At 41.2% G+C, this 12,336-nt stretch overlaps 1 protein-coding gene across 4 annotated transcripts in view; it reads left to right on the forward strand.

The window, feature by feature from the left end:
- Positions 1 to 566: 566 nt before the first annotated feature.
- LOC120065283 (cyclic AMP-dependent transcription factor ATF-1-like) overlaps positions 567 to 12,336 on the forward strand; it is a 40,187-nt gene continuing 28,417 nt past the window's right edge. For 2 of the 4 annotated variants that reach the window (XM_039016149.1, XM_039016152.1), the window contains exon 1: positions 567 to 679. The gene's annotated coding sequence lies outside the window, so the exon portion shown is untranslated. The remainder of the gene's footprint in view (positions 680 to 12,336) is intronic. The other 2 variants (XM_039016151.1, XM_039016153.1) reach the window with 2 other exon arrangements.

Consider the following 12,336-nt stretch of genomic DNA (forward strand, 5'->3'; position numbering starts at 1 on the left):
AGGACACCGAGCAGCACATTCTCCCATAATAAACAGGTCATCAAAAATATTATCAATTTTAAATCTACAAATATCTCGCTATCATTTCTTCACATGTAGACAATGCCAAAATAAATGCAAAACTGTTTCTGGACACTCATCACAAAAAGTACAGTTAGTGTTAATGTCTTTTTTGAGTTTCTTCAGGTAATGATTCGTAGGGTAATATTTATGGATTTGACCTTTCACTACACTTTTTAAAAATACATTTTTTAACAAGATCAGCTTTAAAACCATAGCTTTCTGATTAATTTATCTCATGAGATACAGTTGTTTGCATCATCTCGTATTGCTTTGTTTCTTTTAGTTTTTTTGCGTTAAAATAATCTTTATTTCATATTCAATGGGCTATATTTTAAACAGAGGATTAACGTCAATACATTAAGTTTATATTTGACACTTTCCATGCTCTGGCACTACTGTTTCCACCAATCACAGCCCTCAAAGGAAACAATAACGTCATATGTGCTTTCTGGAACCTCCTTCCTTTCAAAAAAATAAAACGATTACAAAAAATAATGGTGTCGCACCGCCCTTTTATTTAGCAATTAGCCAGCAACTACCCCCCCCCCCCCCGGTGTTTTATACTAGCTTTTGAGATAATCAACGCCATTGCTGAGGCCCACGAAGGATTTGAAAGGTAATGCAGCTTCTCAATGACTTGACCGCCTGCATATATATTAGCTATGTACTCAGCTTTAAATTGAGCAATGGTTTGCTTTGTTGCTATTAAGTTAATGGCGGCTCCCTTTCCGTCTCCTCGTCGTTGTCGAAGGGGAAGGTGGCGGTATTGCTGACGTCTGTTGACGCGGGTACTTACGTGCCAGTGACTCGGTATTACACAAATTCGCTCATTGTCCAAAAGCACATACAGTGCGAGTTAGCTAGCTACAAGGCATATGAGACCTGGATAAATTAAGAATATAATCTGGTTTATTCACCAACGGCAATGTTTAGCAAGCCAACTAACGTTACGTAGTTTGCTGACTGACACGTTACCCGGCCTAAATTGACTAACTAGCAATCGTTAATGTTTGCTAGCGAACGTATTCAAATTAGAGTATACTGTCTAATTTGTCTTTAGCCAACGCTGCAGTTAAGTAGCTAGCTAGCTCCGGTAACGTTACCTAGTTAGTGATGTTTAGCTACTTAGCTAACATTGCAACAGTTAGTCTTTAGGTTTAGTGCTGTCAGCAATTTAGCTAGCTAGTTAGTAACGTTACTGAATTTAAAATCAAAGCCTATTAGTCACATGCGTCGAATACAACCGGTGTAAACCTTACAATGAAACGCTTACTTACTAGCCCCTAACCAACAATGCAGTTAAAAAATATATACGAATACGAAAAAAAAGTAAAGTAATTAAAGAGCAGCAGTAAAATAATAATAGCGAGACTATATACAGGGGGGTACCGGTTAGTGATGCACCGATATGACATTTTTGACCGATAGAGATAAACTATATTAACATTTTTTGTGACTTTTAAGCATTCTAGTACAGTTAAATAGTTAACACACACGGACGCAGCGGTCTACGGCACTGCATGTCAGTGCAAGATGCGTCACTACAGTCCATGATTCGAATCCAGGCTGTATCACATTTGTCCGTGATTGGGAGCCCCATAGGGTGGCGCACAATTGGCCCAGCGTCATCCGGGTTTGGCCGTCATGGTAAATAAGAATTTGTTCTTAACCTACTTGCCTCGTTAAATAAAGGTTACACACTGACCAAAAATGTATTTTGTTGGCATTTACGTATGTCCCCATTACCAGTAAAACAATCCAAAGTCATTTATTTCACTTACTTGCTGTGGTGTTTCATTGTTCATTTTTTCAGTAGTTTTATTCTGAACCTGGATTTCTATGGAACGCCGTTTGGGTCTTTGTGTGTCAAAAAACATACATGTCAAATAACACTTTGATGTGTCAAGAAACACTAGTTGACCAATCAGGACCAGAATATGACTGCACGTCACATAATAATTTAACGCGTTAATGATTTTTTTACATAGTTATTACACATTGATTACACTATCACTTGTATTTCATATGTCTCCACGATTCATAGATACGTATGCTATGATGCTGGTAAAGTTGTCTCGCCATAAAATGTAAAAAGAAAAGTTAGCTAGCTCATGGATGCAAACAATGTTCTTCCCCAAAAACATAGCAAAACGACATCTGTTTCAGTAGCTATAGTTAGCTAACTATATAGCTAGGTGTTATCATCTAAAATAACCCTAATTTATAAGACCGTTCATATTTGATTAATGGTGGTCGGACCCGTCTGTGATACTAGGCACAATAAGGATTAGCCACAATAGTGTACTTTGTGGTTAGCCTTCAATTAAAGTATGGCATAATTCTACTATTTGTATTCATTTGCATCACTGTCAATAACATACTTTTATTTTGAAGGCAAATCGTAAATTCCACTTGTGCCTAATCCTTATTGTGGCTAGCTTCACACCACATAACCCGGTCCGGTCGAGCATCACTAGCCAGATGAAGCTAGCTGGCTGCTTATAACATTCGTTTTGGGCAACAGGGTTAAGTAGCTGGCTAGCTATTTATTTTCATGAACTGAAGTTCAATTTCAATAGGCGAACAACAAGTGGCAACCTAGCTAATACTTACTCACAAGGATTCCTAAATCATTGCTAAGAATAATGAAAATGACTGCAGTTTCTTCTGGTCATTGTTTTCAGCCTGGTTGTATTGGTGCTAGCTAGGTACCAAGCTAAAGCTAGCTACCCCAGAAGTTGCGTTCGAACAAATTATGCTTTATTACCAACGTGGTATTGTAAAAACATTGTTCGTGGCCGGTGTTTGCTTGTTTGCAGACTTTATACAGCTTTCACAGTGCTACTGTATCTTTTTTGACACGCAAAGACCCAAACGGTGTTCCGTAGTATGTATGTCGTGAAGCTAATGGCAGTGACGTTATTACTGTAACTCCGGTAGGTTAACATCTAAAAAATAGCACACTTGAATGTGTATACTGGTGCTCGACCAGTCGGCCAAAGCCAACATCACCCACGACAGAGAACGGTTGATTGTCAAGGGCAATGAATTCCATTATCTTGGCTTTAATGGATTTCGCCATTGAGTTGTCTCGCTGAAATTTTCTTACTCTTTCAAATGACTGCTCGACTTGTTGACTGCTCGATCCACACAGCAGACATTGTGGGCTAGGTTAGGAATGCTTTGTTGCACGTGTAGCTCAAAATTTTACGTGGCGTCATAACGTCATGTACCTACGTTATATAGGTATGCGCGTCGGCGTTAAACTAGACATCGGACAATACCGATGTTAGCATGTTTAGCTAATATTGGCCAATTCCAATATGTTCACCGATATATCGTGCATCCCTAGTACCGGTACAGAGTCAATGTGCGGGGGCACCAGTTAGTTGAGGTACATGTAGGTAGAGTTACTAAAGTGACTATGCATAGATGATAACAACAGAGAGTAGCAGCGGTGTAAAAGAGGGGGAGGGGCAATGCAAGTAGTCTGGGTAGCCATTTGATTAGATGTTTAGGAGTCTTATGGCTTGGGGGTAGAAGCTGTTTAGAAGCCTCTTGGACCTAGACTTGGCGCTCCAGTACCGCTTGCCGTGCGGTGGCAGAGAGAACAGTCTATGACGAGAGTGGCAGTAGTCTTTGACAATTTTTAGGGCCTTCCTCTGACACCGCCTGGTATAGAGGTCCTGGATGGCAGGAAGCTTGACCCTGGTGATGTACTGGGCCGTGGTCGACCAATTATGATTTTTCAACGCCGATACCGATTATTGGAGGACCAAAAAAAGCAGATGCCGATTTAAAAATATTTATTTATTTGTAATAATGACAATTACAACAATACTGAATGAACACTTATTTTAACTTAATATAATACATCAATAAAAATCAAATTTAGCCTCAAATAAATAATGAAACATGTTCAATTTGGTTTAAATAATGCAAAAACAAAGTGTTGGAGAAGAAAGTAAAAGTGCAATATGGGCCATGTAAAAAAGCTAACGTTTAAGTTCCTTGTTTAGAACATATGAAAGCTGGTGGTTCCTTTTAACATGAGACTTCAATATTCCAAGGTAAGAGGTTTTAGGTTGTAGTTAATATAGTATTTATAGGACTATTTCTCTCTATACCATTTGTATTCCATATACCTTTGACTATTGGATGTTCTTATAGGCACTTTAGTATTGCCAGTGTAACAGTATAGCTTCCGTCCCTCTCCTCGCTCCTACCTGGGCTCGAACCAGGAACACATCGACAACAGCCACCCTCGAAGCAGCGTTACCCATGCAGAGCAAGGGGAACAACTACTCCAAGTCTCAGAGCGAGTGACGTTTGAAACGCTATTAGCGCGCTAACTAGCTAGCCATTTCACATTGGTTATACCAGCCTAATCTCGGGAGTTGATAGGCTTGAAGTCATAAACAGCTCAATGCTTGAAGCACAGTGAAGAGCTGCTGGCAAAACGCACGAAAGTGCTGTTTGAATGAATGCTTACGAGCCTGCTGCTGCCTACCATCGCTCAGTCAGACTGCTCTATCAAATATCAAATCATAGTCTTAATTATAACATAATAACACACAGAAATACGAGCCTTTAGTCATTAATATGGTTGAATCCGGAAACCATCATTTCGAAAACAAAACGTTTATTCTTTCAGTGAAATACGGAACCGTTCCGTATTTTATCTAACGGGTGGCATCCATAAGTCTAAATATTCCTGTTACATTGCACAACCTTCAATGTTATGTCATAATTACGTAAAATTCTGGCAAATTAGTTCGCAATGAGCCAGGCGGCTCAAACTGTTGCATATACCCTGACTCTGCGTGCAATGAACGCAAGAGAAGTGACACAATTTCACCTGGTTAATATTGCCTGCTAACCTGGATTTCTTTTAGCTAAATATGCAGGTTAAAAAATATATACTTCTGTGTATTGATTTTAAGAAAGGCATTGATGTTTATGGTTAGGTACACATTGGAGCAACAACAGTCCTTTTTCGCGAATGCGCACTGCATCGATTATATGCAATGCAGGACACGCTAGATAAACTAGTAATATCATCAACCATGTGTAGTTATAACTAGTTATTATGATTGATTGATTGATTGTTTTTTATAAGATAAGTTTCATACTAGCTAGCAACTTACCTTGGCTTCTTACTGCATTTGCGTAACAGGTGGGCTCCTCGTGAGGCAGGTGGTTAGAGCGTTGGACTAGTCGGATAATTTTTTTTACACCTTCTGTGTATTTTTACACCTTCAATCTTGCAACCTTATGGTTAATGGTACCTTCAGGCGTTTGGAAATTACTTCCAAGGATGAACCAGACTTGTGGAGGTCTACAATTGTTTTTCTGAGGTCTTGGCTGATTTTCTTTTGATTTTCCCATGATGTCAAGCAAAGAGGCACTGCGTTTGAAGGTAGGCCTTGAAATGCATCCACAGGTACACCTCCAATTGACTCACATTATGTCAATTAGCCTTTCAGAAGCTTCTAAAGCCATGCCATTTTCTGGAGATTTCCAAGCTGTTTAAAGGCACAGTCAACTTAGTGTATGTGAACTTCTGACCCACTGGAATTGTGATACGGTGAATTATAAGTGAAATAATCTGTCTGCAAACAATTGTTGGAAAAATTAATTGTGTCATGCACAAAGTAGATGTCCTAACCGACTTGCCAAAACTATAGTTTGTTAACAAGAAATGTGTGGAGTGGTTGAAAAACGAGTTTTAATGACTCCAACCTAAGTGTATGTAAACTTACGACTTCAACTGTACGTATGGTCACTGTGGGGACGACGTCATTAATGCATTTATTGATGAAGCCAATGACTGATATGGTATGCTCCTCAATGCCATCAGAGGAATCCCGGAACATATTCCAGTCTGTGCTAGCAAAACAGTCCTGTAGCTCAGCATCTGCTTTGTCTGACTGCTTTCTTGTTGATGGAGTCTCTGGTGCTTCATGCTTTAATTTTTGCTTGTAAGCAGGAATCATGAGAATAGAATTATGGACAGATTTGCCAATTAGAGGGTGAGGGAGAGCTGCCAACATACTGACTCAACTCCAGCCACTTTAATAATGGGAATTGATGGAAATTATGTAAAAATGTATCATTAGCCACTTTAAACAATGCCACTTAATATAATGTTTACATACCCTACATTACTCATCTCATATGTATAGACTGTACACTATACCATCTACTGCATCTTGCCTATTCCGTTCTGTACCATCACTCATTCATATATCTTTATGTACAAATTCTTTATCCCTTTACACTTGTGTGTATAAGGTAGTAGTTGTGGAATTGTTAGGTTAGATTACTTGTTGGTTATTACTGCATTGTCGGAACTAGAAGCACAAGCATTTCGCTACACTCGCATTAACATCTGCTAACCATGTGTATGTGACAAATAAAATTTGATTTGTTCTTAGTGCCAGCCTCTGACTGTGGTGGTATGTATACAGCTACTAAAAATACAGATGAAAACCCTCTAGGCAGAGAGTGTGGTCTACAGCTTATCATGGGATACTAAACCTCAGGCAAGCAATGGCTCGAGACTTCCTTAGATATCGTGCAGCAGCTGTTATTTACAAAAATACATCGTCTTCCGCACCTTGTCTTAACAGACACCTCTATTGTATCCTGCCGGTACAGCGTATAACCTGCCAGCTGTGTGTTGATCGTGTCGTCGTTCAGCCACGACTCCGTGAAGCATTAGATATTACAGTTTTGAATGTCCCGTTGGTAGTTTAATCTTCCGCGTAGGTCATCTATTTTATTTTCCAAAGATTGCACGTTTGCCAGCAGAATGGAAGTGGGGGTTTATTCGATCGCCTATGAATTCTCAGAAGGCAGTCCGCCCTTTGGCCCCTTTTTCTCCCCTTCTCTTCTCGCAAATCACTGGGATCTGGGCCTGTTCCCAGGAGTGCAGTATAGCATTCACGTCGGAATCGTTAACCTGTTTGGGCTAGGGGGCAGCATTTTCACGTTTGGATGAAAAGCGTACCCAGAGTAAACTGCCTGCTACTCAGTCCCAGTTGCTAATATATGAATATTATTAGTAGCTTTGGATAGAAAACACTCTGAAGTTTCTAAAACTGTTTGAATGATGTCTGTGAGTATAACAGAACGCATATGGCAGGCGAAAACCTGAGAGAAATCCAACCAGGAAGTGGGAAATCTGAGGTTTATAGTTTTTCAACTCTTGGCCTATCGAATGCACAGTGTCTATGGGGTCATATTGCACTTCCTAAGGCTTCCACTAGATGTCAACAGTCTTTAGAACCTTGTTTAATGCTTCTACTGTGAAGTGGGGGCGAATGTTTTGGAGGCAAAGCCAAATGTAAACTGAGGTTTTTGGATATAAATATGAACTTGATCGAACAAAACATACATGTATTGTGTAACATGTTGTCCCGGGAGTGTCATCTGATGAAGAATATCAAAGGTTAGTGATTAATTTTATCTCTATTTCTGCTTTTTGTGACTACTCTCTTTGGTTGGAAAATCGCTGTATGCTTTCTGTGACTAGTTGCTGACCTAACATAATGATATGTTCTGCTTTCGCCGAAAAGCCTTTTTGAAATCGGACACTGTGGTTGGATTAACGAGAATTGTATCTTTAAAATGGTATCTAATACTTGTATGTTTGAGACATTTGAATTATGAGATTTCTGTTGATTGAATTTGGCGCCCTGCAAATTCATTGGCTGTTGGCGAGGGGTTCCTAGACAGCTTAAACTAAACATATAAACTCAGCAAAAAAAGAATTGTCCCTTTTTCAGGACCCTGTCTTTCAAAGATAATTTGTAAAAATCCAAATAACTTCACAGATCTTCATTGTAAAGGGTTAAAACACTGTTCCCCATGCTTGTTCAATGAACCATAAACAATTAACCTGTTTGGGGTGCAGCCCGACACCGGTACACTTATGACAACATCCAGCTCAAGTGCAGGGCGCGAAATTCAAAAGATATTTTTTTAAAATATTTAACTTTCACACATTAACAAGTCCAAGACACCAGATGAAAGGTACACATCTTGTGAATCAAGCCAACATGTCCGATTTTTAAAATGTTTTACAGGGAAGACACAATATGTAAATCTATTAGCTAACCACGTTAGCAAAAGACACCACTTTTCTTACTCCATCAGTTTTTTACTCCATCAGTAGCTATCACAAATTCGACCAAATAAAGATATAAATAGCCACTAACCAAGAAACAACTTCATCAGATGACAGTCTGATAACATATTTATTGTATAGCATATGTTTTGTTCAAAAATTTGCATATTTCAGGTATAAATCATAGTTTACATTTCAGCTACAATCAGAAATTGCACCGAAAGCAGCCATAATATTTACAGACACCAACGTCAAATACCTAATTACTCATCATAAAACATTTCTGAAAAATACATAGTGTACAGCAATTGAAAGACAGGCATCTTGTGATTCCAGACAATATTTCCGATTTATTAAATGTTTTACAGCGAAAACAAAATGTAGCGTTATATTAGCGTAGCCACAATAGCCAGAAACACTTGGGCGCCCACGACCAGTTCACATGCACGACAGATATTAGAAATAGCATCATAAAATGTTTCTTACTTTTGGTGATCTTCCGTCAGAATGTTGGACAAGGTGTCCTTTGTCCAGAACAGTCGTTGTTTTGATCTGGAACGGCAAATATCCCTCTTCATTTAGCATGGGCACTTGCCAAGTGGCACAGATCACTCCAACGTCAACAAAGTCAGAGAACGGAACACGGCAAAACTCCCGAAAAAAATGCAATAATCTGATTAAACTATATTGAAAAAACATACGTTACGATGATATGGTCACATGTATCAAATAAAATCTAAGACGGAGATGTTAGTCGTCCATAACGACAGCTAAACAGAAGGCAAATTCATGTCCTCTTTCGCGCGCTCCAGAAACAGGAAATGGACGGTCACGTCAAACAAAGAGCTTTAATTCCACCTCAGACCAAGATAAACACGAAAAATTTTCTCTCACCGCCTCTTGACAACCAGGGGAAGGTGTATGAAGTGTATGTAGACTCTTACGTATCACGCCCATGTATAGGCATGAAGTTGAACAGAGCATCGATTTCTGACATTCCACTTCCTGGTCAGGAAGTGTGCTGCAGAATGACTTCTGTTTCACTCAGAGAAATAATTCAAACGGTTTTAGAAACTAGAGAGTGTTTTCTATCCAATAGTAATAATAATATGCATATTGTACGAGCAAGAATTGAGTACGAGGCCGTTTGAAATGGGCACGATTTAACTGGCTACTCAATACTGCCCCTTGCAGCCATAACAGGTTAATGAACATGCACCTGTGGAACTGTTGTTAAGACACTAACAGCTTAAAGACGGTAGGCAATTAAAGTCAGTTATGAAAACTTAGGACACTAAATAGACCTTTCTACCAACTTAGAAAAATCACCAAAAGAAAGATGCCCAGGGTCCCTGCTCATCTGCGTGAACATGCCTTAGGCATGCTGCAAGGAAGCATGACGACTGCAGATGTGGCCAGGGCAATAAATTGCAATGTCCGTACTGTGTGACGCCTAAGACAGCGCTACAGTGAGACAGGCCTTGCAGCTGATTGTCCTCGAAGTGGCAGACCACGTGTAACAACACCTGCACAGGATCGGTACATCCGAACATTACACCTGAGGGATAGGTACAGGATGGCAACAACAACTACCCGAGTTGCACCAGGAACGCACAATCCCTCCATCAGTGCTCAGACTGTCCGCTATAGGCTGAGAGAGGCGGGACTGAGGGCTTGAAGGCTTGTTGTAAGGCAGGTCCTCACCAGACATCACCGGCAACAATTGCCTATGGGCACCAACCCATCGTCGCTGGACCAGACAGGACTGGCAAAACAATGTTCTCTACTGACGAGTCGCAGTTTTGTCTCACCAGGGGTGATGGTAGGATTTGTGTTTATCGTCGAAGGAATGAGCGTTACACTGAGGCCTGTACTCTGGAGCGGGATCGATTTGGAGGTGGAGGGTCCGTCATGGTCTGGGGCGGTGTGTCACAGCATCATCGGACTGAGCTTGTTGTCATTGCAGGCAATCTCAACGCTATCCGTTACAGGGAAGACATCCTCCTCCCTCATGTGGTACCCTTCTTGCAGGCTCATCCTGACATGACCCTCTAGCATGACAATGCCACCAGCTATACTGCTCGTTCTGTGCGTGATTTCCTGCAAGACAGGAATGTCAGTGTTCTGCCATGTCCAGCGAAGAGCCCGGATCTCAATCCCATTTAGCACGTCTGGGACCTGTTGGATCGGAGGGTGAGGGCTAGGGCCATTCCCCCCCCAGAATTGGGAACTTGCAGGTGCCTTGGTGGAAGAGTGGGGTAACATCTCACAGCAAGAACTGGCAAATCTGGTGCAGTCCATGAGGAGGAGATGCACTGCAGTACTTAATGCAGCTGGTGGCCACACCAGATACTGACTATTACTTTTGATTTTGACCCCCCCCCCCCCCCTTTCTTCAGGGACACATTCAATTTCTGTTAGTCACATGTCTGTGGAACTTGTTCAGTTTATGTCTCAGTTGTTGAATCTTGTTGTTGTTTTTGTGTTCGTTTCTTTGCAACTTATTTTTATTTTTTTTATTTATTTTTTTATCCCCTTTTCTCCCCAATTTTCATGGTATCCAATCGCTAGTAATTACTATCTTGTCTCATCGCTACAACTCCCGTACGGGCTTGGGAGAGACGAAGGTCGAAAGCCATGCGTCCTCCGATGCACAACCCAACCAAGCCGCACTGCTTCTTAACACAGCGCGCCTCCAACCCGGAAGTCAGCCGCACCAATGTGTCGGAGGAAACACCGTGTACCTGGCCCCCTTGGTTAGCGCGCACTGCGCCCGGCCCGCCACAGGAGTCGCTGGAGCGCGATGAGACAAGGATATCCCTACCGGCCAAACCCTCCCTAACCCGGACGACGCTATGCCAATTGTGCGTCGCCCCACGGACCTCCCGGTCGCGGCCGGCTGCGACAGAGCCTGGGCGCGAACCCAGAGACTCTGGTGGCGCAGCTAGCACTGCGATGCAGTGCCCTAGACCACTGCGCCACCCGGGAGGCCCCCATGCAACTTATTTTTTAACTTATTTCGTACATAATGTTGCCGCTACCGTCTCCTCCTATGACAGAAAATAATTTCTGGACAGCAGGACTGCGATTACTCACAACGGACTGGCACAATCCTTTTTTTCCTTTTAATGGATATAAACAAATATCCTGGTATGTGTGCATAGGAATTCAAACTATGATAAATAGTTAGCTAACTAGTCAATATTCTTTTAGGGGCGAGGGGTGACTATCCTCAGTTTCCATGGAGATGCTCTGCCTGTCCGGTCAGTCCACCATATCCCTCTATTTACAAAATAGACTTGCAAGAGGGTTCTGTCCAGTGCCCATACACACCAGTGAGCCATCATTAAAGTTGGCTACATGCGGAAATCTTACCATTTGACCAGTTAGTACATACATCAATCCTTTTATTACTGAATGACAGACTAGCCTAGTTATATGGCATAACAAATATGCTTAGTGTGTAATATCGGTTGTCTCTGTATTTTAATGTTTCAGTAATTAGTGGTCGTTAAAGGTTCCGTGTAGTCAATGGGATTTTCATATATGTTTCCTAACATGCTGACCAGACCGGACACGTCGCATGAGCGAGCGTCGCAAAATAAATTTAGAAATCTATGTTATTCAATTATTGCACCCACACTGCTCGCGCACGCCAACGAGCGTCTGCGACGCCAAGGGCTAAAATAGAAGTCGTTCCTATTTCTGACGCAGATCACGCTGAAAATAATCTCCTCATTGGTTTATAGAAGCAGGTACCCACATGCCATCTCCTCATTGGTTATACCCACGTGGGTGATTGAAAGACAAATTTGTTGCCGGTTGTCGTGCTAATACAATGAAAGTTTAGATGCGATCACCATATAAATTCAAATATGAAAAAGCCTGGAAGGAGGAGAGATGACTAGAAACAATTCGGTTGGCCGTTTTAATGTGTGGATTAATTGTCGGAGTAGAGGTCCTTGTGCATTTCAGGTAAAATAACAACTCAATGTTTATATCCCAGGACAAATTAGCTAGCAACAGGAAGCTAGCTAAATAGGATAAATTAACGTTAGTTAGCAAGTGCAAGCTAACTAGCTAAATTGCCATACATGTTTAATGCTTTTCGACCTGTCGCCAAATTAATGTCATTGGTTCAG

Source organism: Salvelinus namaycush, chromosome 20 (assembly GCF_016432855.1).
Source record: "Salvelinus namaycush isolate Seneca chromosome 20, SaNama_1.0, whole genome shotgun sequence".
NCBI lineage: Eukaryota > Metazoa > Chordata > Actinopteri > Salmoniformes > Salmonidae > Salvelinus > Salvelinus namaycush.